Raw genomic sequence first — 10,388 nt, 5'->3', positions numbered from 1 at the left:
AAGTGGATATTTTTAATTTAATTTTTTGAATACATATTAAATTTTCAAGATACAAAACTCAAAGTTACAAAAGGACATACAGCAAAAAATCTCTTCTCACCATGTCCCTCTCTACCCATTTCCCTTCCCATGATACTAGTTTCTGTGTATCATCTAAAGGTTTTCTCTGCACACCCAAGCAAATGCAAATCCAAATCCATTTTTTCCTTCCCTCTTTATATCCATATTGGATGCACTGGAATGCCCCTTACTTTTTTTCACTTAATGATAATGGTCTATTTTCTTTAAGTGGGCTCCATGCTCAGCGTGGAGCCCAGCATGGGGCTTGAACTCATGACCCTGAGATTAAGACCTGAGCTGAGATCGAGGGTCAGATGCTTAATGGACTGAGCCACCCAGGTGCCCCGATAATGGTCTATTTTAGTTAGAGGCTATTAATAAGATCTTTGAAGCTCGAATTTAATTCACTGCCATAACAGGAGACTTCCAGTGATGTCCACTGGGCAACTAATATCCAAATCACCTAAAGCAGATGGCTGAGTTCAGCTTAGACCTAGAATCAGAAACTTATACATACCAAAATGTGTGATCTGAAGATGTGGGAAAAAGAGCATTGGCTATGAAGTCAAACAGATTTGGGTTGGATTCAAATCCTGCCTCTCTGTGTGCCCCTTGGGCAGTGGGGATAATGGTGTCTACCTCCAAGTCCCTGGGAAGAGTACAGATGAATTGTATGTTCATATTAGGAACTAGCCTCAGAACCTGGTTTGTCAGCTCATAGACACCCATGCCAGCATCTTACAGCTCACTCCCTGGAGGTCCTAGCAACCCCTCCCACCAAGCCCACCCCTTGCAAAGTAGGGAGCTTCTTTGTGTCCACCCTTGTCCATTTGTCACACTTCCTTACCATCCTCCACAACCCATTAACTTAAGAGATAGCCTGTGAGTAAGATTTCCATGGGCAGAATTTTTCCAGCACATTCATTCAGGGGGGTAACAGGCATTAAAAAAGTAAATGAACAAATTAAAGAACATGTTGTAATAAAAACTAAGAAACAGGGGTGCCTGGCTGGCTCAGTGGGTGGAGCACGCAACTCTTGATCTTGGGGTTGTGAGTTCGAGCCCCGCATTGAGTGTAAAGATTACTTAAAAAATTAAAAAAAAATTTTTTTTTAAGAAACTAAGAGGCAGATGAAGAAGAGATAAAGAGAGAGGACGCTTTGGGTATGGTAGCTAGAGAACACCTCTCTGAGGAAATGACATTTCAGCATTGCCAAAGGAAGACCAGTAAATATCAGACTAATACTCATGCTGGAAAGAACTATAAATGTCGAGCAAGATATAGAAAACAACCATTCGAAGGCAACATGGAGCATCAGTGCAGGCAAACCAAACAGGGCTGGAAGCTTTGAGAAAAGAGGAATACAAGAAGTAAGCTCCACTTTCACCCTAGATTTTCTCTGAGAGCAGTTCATGCCCATGGCCCAAGCAGGCAGCATCAAGTGACTGAGCTGAGGAGATGGAAGGCATGGTTTGGAGCTGCCAAAGTGGTTAGAACTAGAAAGACAAAATCCCAGAGAGTTTTTTTTTTTTAAAGATTTTATTTATTTATTTGACAGAGATAGAGACAGCCAGCGAGAGAGGGAACACAAGCAGGGGGAGTGGGAGAGGAAGAAGCAGGCTCATAGCGGAGGAGCCTGATGTGGGGCTCGATCCCGTAACGCCGGGATCACGCCCTGAGCCGAAGGCAGACGCCCAACCGCTGTGCCACCCAGGCACCCCCCAGAGAGTTTTTGAGCCCCAAAATCTGCATAAAATTTCCCGTCAAGTGATCAGCTTCCTCCTAAACTGTCCATGCACAGGGCGAGTCCCCAGGGATAACAAGTTAGGCAGAGGTCACAGCAACCACATGGTGCTAAGAAGACCATGGTAGCTCCAGCTCTACCAAGGTAGAAGGGCCTTGGCACGCGCTCCTGCATCATGCACCAAGACAGAAATACGCTCTAGGATTAAGGGAAGGCTGAAGTAGATCATCCCCCACAACACCTAAAAGCCAAGGCGCAAGAGGACCAAGGTGAGCCACTGGCACTCTGTCTGACTGCCAAAAGAAAAGTTAACCCTCCTCGGAAGAGGATAATATCATTCAGAACCTCTACAATTTTTTTAAAGATTTTATTTATTTATTTGACAGAGAGGCAGCGAGAGAGGGAACACAAGCAGGGGGAGCAGCAGGCAGAGGGAGAGGGAGAAGCAGGCTTCCCGCTGAGCAGGGAGCCCGATGTGAGGCTCGATCCCAGAACGCCGGGATCACGACCTGAGCCGAAGGCGGACGCTTAACGACGGAGCCACCCAGGCGCCCCAGACCTCTACAATTTTTGCCCACAATATCTAGAGTACAGTAAAAAGTTATAGGCCAACCTGAAAATTAAAAGCAGGAATAGTTGACCAAAAACCAAGAGAAATAAAACAAGCAATTTAAACAAAATGGCAAGTGATCCATGATATTAAAAATCTTAAAATAGTTAACATTAATAGACTCTTAAAATAATTAATATAGGAAAAGATGAAAATTTTCAGCAGATACCTGGAATCCATAATGAAAAGTCAACAAGTTCTAGAACTCCCTCTGAAAAAGAAAATATCTACACTTGAGAATTCAATAAATTGTAGGGGTGGGGGGGCACCTGGATGGTTCAGTCCTTAGAGCATGCAACTCTTGATCTCAGGGTTGTAAGTTCGAGCCCCATATTGGGTGTAGAGATTACTCAAAAATAAAATCTTTTTTTAAAGAATGCAATAAATGGGTTTAATATTAGATTAGATACAATTGAACAGAGAAAGCCAAGTGACTAGATATATACAAATTGATGCACAGAGTGTAAAAAAGATAGAAAATACAAAAAAAAAAGATAGAAAAAAACCAGCCGTCCTCGTTAGTATAGTGGTGAGTATCCCCGCCTGTCACGCGGGAGACTGGGGTTCGATTCCCTGACGGGGAGGCAAGACGCCCTTTTGATGTACTGTATGGTGACTAACATAATAAAATAAAAAATCATTAAAAAAAAAAGAAAAAAGAAAAAAACCAAAACATATCTCCATGTGAGATATGGAGAATAGGCCTAATGCAAGCATAAAGGGACTCCTAGAAAGAAAGGAGATGAAGAGAATGATACAGAACCAATGCTCGAAGCAAAGCAAAAGCGGTAAAGAATGTCTCCCATACTGAGGAAACCAATGAGAGATACTAACCCACAGATTCCAGAAGCTCAGTGAAACCCAAGCAGAATAAGTACAAAGAAAACCACACGTAGGCATGTCTTAGTTAAACTGTTGAACTCCAGGCTTAGCCGTGTGTTTGCAGTCTCTGGTCACGACAAACATCTCCTCATGGGAAAACATGAGCACTAGTAGAGTATATGCATAGCAGCTGCAAATATTTCAATAGAAGAAGGTCTTCGACAGGGAAGTTGGGCGGGGGGAGGGGGAGCAGACAGATTGGCTAAAGGTGTGAGGTGCTCAACAAGATATAAAACGATGGGATCCAGAGCTCAGAGGGTTGGAGGGAAGAGAACCACAGCGAGCCAGTGGTAGGGCCGACATGTCTGGAAGTGTGTGCACATATGCATTTGGAGTGGGATTGCAAAAATGAAGTCATTCTATACATCTTGTTTCATAGCCCGCTTTTAAAACTGTAGACATTATGAAGGACTGTAGTAAATGCTGTTAGGGTCTCTAGCCTTTACCACTTCAGCACCTGCGGCCCAACTTCCTACAGTCATCCCCCACAGCTCCTGGCCTAAAGGCACTCTCTGGCACTGCAGGTGCCAGCAGGCGTTTACTCTTGGCAATAGTTCTTAGACAAGGCGCCTGGCTGGCTCAGTTGGTTAAGCATCTACCTTTGGCTCAGGTCATGATCTTGGGATCCTGGGATCGAGTTCCGCCTCAGGTTCCCTGCTCAGCGGGGGCCCTGCTTCTCCCTGTCCCTCTGCCTCTGCCTGCTCCTCCCCCTGCTTGTGCTCTCTCTGTCAAATAAATAAATAAATAGATCTTTAGAAAAAATAGTTCTTGGACTTATCTGAATTACATTTTTTTGTTGTTGCAGTCATTCTCCAAAACCTTCACGCTCTTCTCTCTCGCTCAGATATGAGGCATGCATTATTAATTAAATGACAACATTATTACAGCCAGTAATTGAATTACTCCATAGCTCCCGCCTGCAGTAATTAACATCTATCAAAATAAAAGAGGAGGAGTTGTGTTGCCCTTATTACAAATGATTTGCTTTCATGGGTTTTTGATCAAATTAAATAGAATCAAAGTAACAAGTGATTGAATTAAGTGCAAGTCATCGTGTTTGCATTGCCCTTATTCGTTCCCAACATGACCGAATATTGAGAGTGCACTTCAGGGCGCACACATTTTTCCTTAACAAACTTCCTCCTCCTCAGTGCAGACCCAGGAACGTGACTATGCTTTTAAACTGATGTACGCTATTCTCATCAGACTACTCAGTAGCTGTTTTGCACACAAAAAACTATTTAAAAGAAAGTCAAGAACAGCCAATTAAATGTAAAAATGATCCTGCAGCCACTCTACCAATTATAGGCATAAGCAAGGAGCACTCGGTGTGCAAAAATACTCCTAAAATCAGAATGGTTTCAGTAAGTTGACAGCTATCAATGTTTGATTCGTGTAAAGCAAAACAGTAATGGAGGGAAGCGCTGAGCAGGCCAAAAACTGAATCAAAGGGAAGTTTTCTTACGAACAGGCCAACAGATTGTCTCTCACAAACAGACACACAATGCACACACACGAAAATCAGGAGGAAGACAGACCACCCCCAAAATAAAATAGCTTCCCACCCTACCATATTCCCACCAATATTCACAGCATCATAAACCACAAAAATGTAATGAAATCTGTATTTGTAACAATATTCATGACAACTGTGGACTTCAACGGGAATAGATTACTTTTCTTCTTTATTTAAACTCATAAATACAAAACTTGCCTTACCAGGAATCTCCCTGTCTTTAGACACCATTCCCTCATTTCACTCCCGCGCACAAATATGCACGCTATAGCCATTACTCACAGGTCGGCTAAAAGCAGCTTAGACGAGCTTGTTCTAGTCTGGATTGCCTGGGACAGTCCCATTTATGGCTGTTTGCTAACTAAATTAGTAATAGTACCCCTTTCCCTCTCAGAAGTGTCCTGGTTTGGAAGAGAAATTATTTGGTCCAATGGTGTCCACATTGAAGGATTCCAGCATATATTTTCATTCTCTTCTGATTTGACATAATAAGAAATTCTGAGTCCCAGTTAGCATTCCTGAACATCTCCAACTTTCCTTTGGAATTACCTCTCAGATGCTAGCATGTGGTAGTCTTGTGGAATAGATTAGGGGAGAGGAAAGGGATGAGTAGGAGAGAAAAGAAAGGATGGAGTGAAGGGGATGAAGGAAGGGAGAGGGAGCTGTAGTCATTGACTCACACAGAATACAAAGCCATGACTCTCTATTTGTAAACATCTGGTCCGCATACAAATTTAAGGTATTTATACAAGTTTCTGGACAAGGCATTTCCTCCCTTAATATATAAACAACAGTCTACTAAATAGAAGAAGGTATAGATGCATATAATGATTTTATTCTGAACTAAAGACAAAGCATCATTATGGAGTTGAGGTTCTTTCATGGTAAAAATTTCTTAAATAATAAAAGGAAGTTGTCCTTAAAGAAAAGTGAGTTTCACACATAAACAGCTCTTTAATTGCATGATAGATAATAGAAAAATCAAAATATAGAAATATCAACCATGGAGCAGTAGGATCAGGTGGGTGGAAGAACATTCTAGAAATCAACCATCTCACTGGTCTGCATTAGAATAGTATTCTCTCTGGCTTTACCTGCCTCAAAAGGATCTTCTAAGCAATTAGCCATCAAGATAATAAAGTACTGAAAGAGGCTGGCTTAAGTATCTCTATACCTAGAGATATACCAGAAAAAAATGTGTACATACATATACACGAAACCTAAATTACCACCTCTCGTGAGTGCTATGGACATTAATCTTCTGGACCAGCTGATTTTTCAAGTTACTGTCCAACCATACAGAATCTATGATTTGCTAGAATTTTGAAATCTTCTGTAAGCAACATGCTAATACGAATGTTACAGCATTAAGTACATCCAGGGAAAGTGCAGACATCGACTTGTAAATAGCCAAATTAGGGGGAAAAAAAGAAAAATAACTCACCATTCAAAGAATAAAACCATTTATTTCTTAAAAATAAATTCTAGTTATTCAAAAAGTGTGTGTTCATTGGGGAAAGCACAGAGATAGCAAATAAGAAAACAAACTCACTCGATTCCAACATGGTTAACATTTTGGCTTGTGTCTTACGTACAACTGGATGAATTCTGATGAATGTATACATCCATGTAACCTCCACCCAAATCCAGAGATACAATACTTCCGTCTCCCCTGAAAGGATTCCTGTAGCTCCTTCCAGTCAACCCCCACCCTCCATGGGCAACCGCTGTTCTGATATCTGTCACTGTAGATTAGTGTTGCCTGTTCTTGAACTTCATAAAAACGGAATCAGACAACAAAACATTCTTGAGATTCATTCATGTTGTTGCATGTAGAAAGAGTTAACTCATTGTTATTGCTTAGCCATTTTCCACCATACGCACGTAGCAGTATGGCAGCCCATGGCTGTACCATGTGTTAACTCCAGCCCCTGTTGATAGCCGAGGCTGAGTAGAATGTAAGATGGGCACTAGAGGGGAGAGCTGGCGAGTAACAGTCGCCACCTGGAGAAGAGATGCAGAGATGAAGGTCGCAGTGCTTACTCGCTCACTCACAAAAGTTCTGGCAGGAAAAGAGAACAAGCCGACTTGTAAAGAAGCTATTCCCAGAACTTATTATAAGATGCAAGGGCTCCCACGTGGCACGGAAGATGGAGGGTAGGAGATGCTCTGAGGCACCCACCAGATCCCCTTGAAGGTCTGCGGGCCGGGGCGGCTGGTGGTCCTCAGCTGAGGAAGGTTGACTCACCTGAGGCTAAGTTTTGGGCCAAGCTTAGTCTTTTTCCATATGGATATCCAGTTGTCCCAGGAACATTTGTTGGAAAGGTTACCCCATTCCCCCACTGGATTAGCTTGACATAATCATATCATCTGCAGATAAAGACCATACAGCATGGAGTAGAAGTTGTGAGAGCAGATATCCTTGCTTTCTTGCCAATCTTGGGGGGAAGTGGCCAGCCTTTCACCAATGAGTATGTTAGCTGTAGGTCCCCCACTGCCACCACCAAGCTGAAATACCATTTTTATTAAATACCAAATCTTCCTATGTTCGTGGGCCTGTTTCCATGGACCTCTCTTTTCCTACACTAGTATTACAATATTTTAAGCAGTATAATTTTATCATTTTGATATCAGGTAGAACACTGTTTTTCACTTTTCTTGGTCTTTCTCTATTTCTTGATTCTACTAGGTAAATTTTAAAATATTTTTTTTTTGATTTGTCCTGTTTTCTGTCATTGTCCCTCTGTTTCTACTCCCTTGTTTTCTCTGGAATCAAATATTGTTCTACTCCATTTTAATTCCTCTATTGACTTTTTATCTATACCTTTTTGTATTGCTTTTAGTAGTTAGTCTAAACATCACACTGTGTATCCTAAACTTATTGGAAACTCTGTAGACTTGGGGCACCTGGATGGCTCAGTTGGTTAAGCCTCTTATTCTTGGTTTTGGTTCAGGTCATGATCTCATGGGTCATGAGATGGAGCCCTGCGTTTGACTCTGCCCTCAGCACGGTGTCTGCTTCTCCCTCTTTGTGCTCCTCCCCCTGCTTGTACTCTGTCTCTAAAATAAATAAATAAAATATTTTTAAAAAAAGAAACTATGTAGATTTAACATTATACCACTTTGCATAACATGTAAGAAACTTGTAACAGTATAATTCTATTACCCTCTCTCTTCTTATCATTGTTTCCTATTATTAATGCCAAAATAAAATACTGTTTTTGCTTTAAAGAGTCTTTTGAATTTTAAGGAAATGAAGATTAAACACAAAAAGAGTCTTTTTTAAAAGATTTTATTTATTTATTTGAGAGAGAGAGCATGAGGGGGCAGAGGGAAAGGGACAAATAGACTCCCTGCTGAGCAGGGAGCCCGAAGTGGGGCTCGATCCCAGGACCCCAGGATCATGACCTGAGCTGAAGGCAGACGCTTTACCGACTGAGCCACCCAGGCACCCCACAGAAAGAGTCTTTTACATGTGTGCAAATATTTCTCATTACCAGTGCTCTTAGGTCACATGTTTCCCTGTTTTGCATGTCTTGCCATTTTTATTGTATATTAGACATTATGAAAGTCATATTTTAAAGAATCTGAACTCAGTTATGCCCTATGAAACTTTGTTGGTTTTTGTTTTACCGGGTTATTAAATTCTAGACTGATAACCTTAAGTTTGTGGAGGCTTGGTTTTACACTTTGTCCGGGGCGGGGTGGGGGGGTCTGTTTTGATTTGTCCTTGGTCTTAGAATTGATCTCTTGGTCCTGTGACAAAGCTTTAGCACCCTAGGCATGGCCTTTTTGGAATTTCAGTGGAAATCCAAAACTACTTGCCAAACCTCTATAACTGGCAGGACCCAAACTTCCAACTCTGTCTCCCCTGTTGTGGGCAGGAGTTTAAATCTCTGCCCACATAGTTCAGCCTTTTAGTTGTTGCCTTCCACTGGTATCCTTGGATGCTCCTTGGTGCAAGGTCAATTCAGGGATCAGCCCAAGATGTAAGGGGAGATTATACCCAGATGCATCGATGGGATTCAACGGGAGATTGTATGCAGCCATCTTTGTGACTCCCTCCTTTCTAGATGTTTTACTACCCAAATTCCAGCCACTCTTGCATCTCCCAGTTCAGTCTTCTGACACCTCTGGCCAATATGACGTCAGCTTTCAGTTTGAGTTTTAGCACAGACTGGAGAACGCCTTCCAAGGAAGAGCTGCGGGAACTTGGATCGTATCAAGTGCAGTTTCCTCCTTTCAAGAGTTAAATCCTGTTTCTGCAGCCTTTTTGTCATTTTCTAACGCCTTCAAATAGTTGCTTTGTTAATATTTTGTCAGAGGATTACAATTTATATATGTAGGGGAGTTGGTCCAAGCCAAGCTATTCTGCCATCGCTAAAACTGGAAATCCTCTGCCCATATAACTTGCTTTGTCCACCTAACAATTTAGCTTGAATATTTTCCTTCATAATTAGTATTTGCTTCTACAATAGAATTATTCAGATTCAAGCATAATTTTTAAAAATAAACCTCACTATATTTGTGTCTGAATCATGGAAACTGCTAAAGTACATAACTTTGGTTTTCGCATCAGATTACGATGATGGCGGTTTGCGGCACCATGGAGACGGTGAGAAAACATTAGGTAACCTTTTGTGAAAATTCAGAACTTCACAAACTATTCCACTGAGAGTTCAAATAACTTGTGTGGCCTCTCTTCTGGCTGTACCTCACCTGATACGCCAACCTCAGGGATATTCAAAAACTGTGACTTGGGTCCTAAAAGGAACTTGCCCCTCAAAAAAAAAAAAATGTTCAATACACCTTTCCAATATTTGCCATTTCTCAGCATGTACTCCCTTTGCACACTAGTATTTTCCTTGCGGGAGCTCTAGGTAAGGGTGTTGGAAGAAAAAGTTGACACTAATGGAAACCCTTCAGCACACATCAGAGCTCAGCATCACTTTATATTTCAAACACGCTCTGATTTACAAACACAGTAAAACAAGAGAGCTCGACAGGATGTGCTAAATCTGTGGGGAACTTTTCATACATAATACTGACTGATAAACACCCTACCTCTTCAGAGACAAACTGGGATGCTTTTCTTAATACAGTCTTTGGTAGCTCTCACCACTGAGAGTAGATAGAAATTTCAAGCATTAGTTATCAGGTCTGACAAGATTTATATTTAAGGTGGGTTTTTTTTTTAATTCCAGAGTTTTCTAGGCAATTCCATCTCCTGGAAGAGAAAATATCTTTTTCTAGTTTATGCCTGTGTTTATTATTCACCATGGAGAGTGAACAGCAGAAATGAAATGAGTACAAAATGAGCTTTCTCTTGAGATAGCAGAATGTGGAACACAGCTTTTCCTGGATTAGCATTCTGCTATTGGGTTTTCACAAGTGGAGCTGCAATTGTCTTTACTCAGGACACCTGAGCCCCCGTATTAAAAATCTAAGCATACTGGAAAACACAAGATTCCCCAGGCCTTAAATCATGAAACAGCCAGCACCAGAATCTGCAAGGAACCCTGCAGTTCTCCACTTCTTGGATGAAAACGCTAGCTGAAAATTCAAGTAAGAAACG

General features: G+C 41.5%; 1 non-coding gene across 1 annotated transcript; it reads left to right on the top strand.

Annotated features, from left to right (window-relative positions):
* Positions 1 to 2,927: 2,927 nt before the first annotated feature.
* On the top strand, positions 2,928 to 2,999 carry TRNAD-GUC (transfer RNA aspartic acid (anticodon GUC)). Its single transcript has one exon. It is a non-coding gene; the product is annotated as a tRNA-Asp (tRNA).
* Positions 3,000 to 10,388: the final 7,389 nt, after the last annotated feature.

This window comes from Ursus arctos, chromosome X, assembly GCF_023065955.2.
Source record: "Ursus arctos isolate Adak ecotype North America chromosome X, UrsArc2.0, whole genome shotgun sequence".
Taxonomy (NCBI): domain Eukaryota; kingdom Metazoa; phylum Chordata; class Mammalia; order Carnivora; family Ursidae; genus Ursus; species Ursus arctos.
Note: the sequence above shows the minus strand (reverse complement) of the source record. Positions and strands in the feature narration are given on the sequence as shown.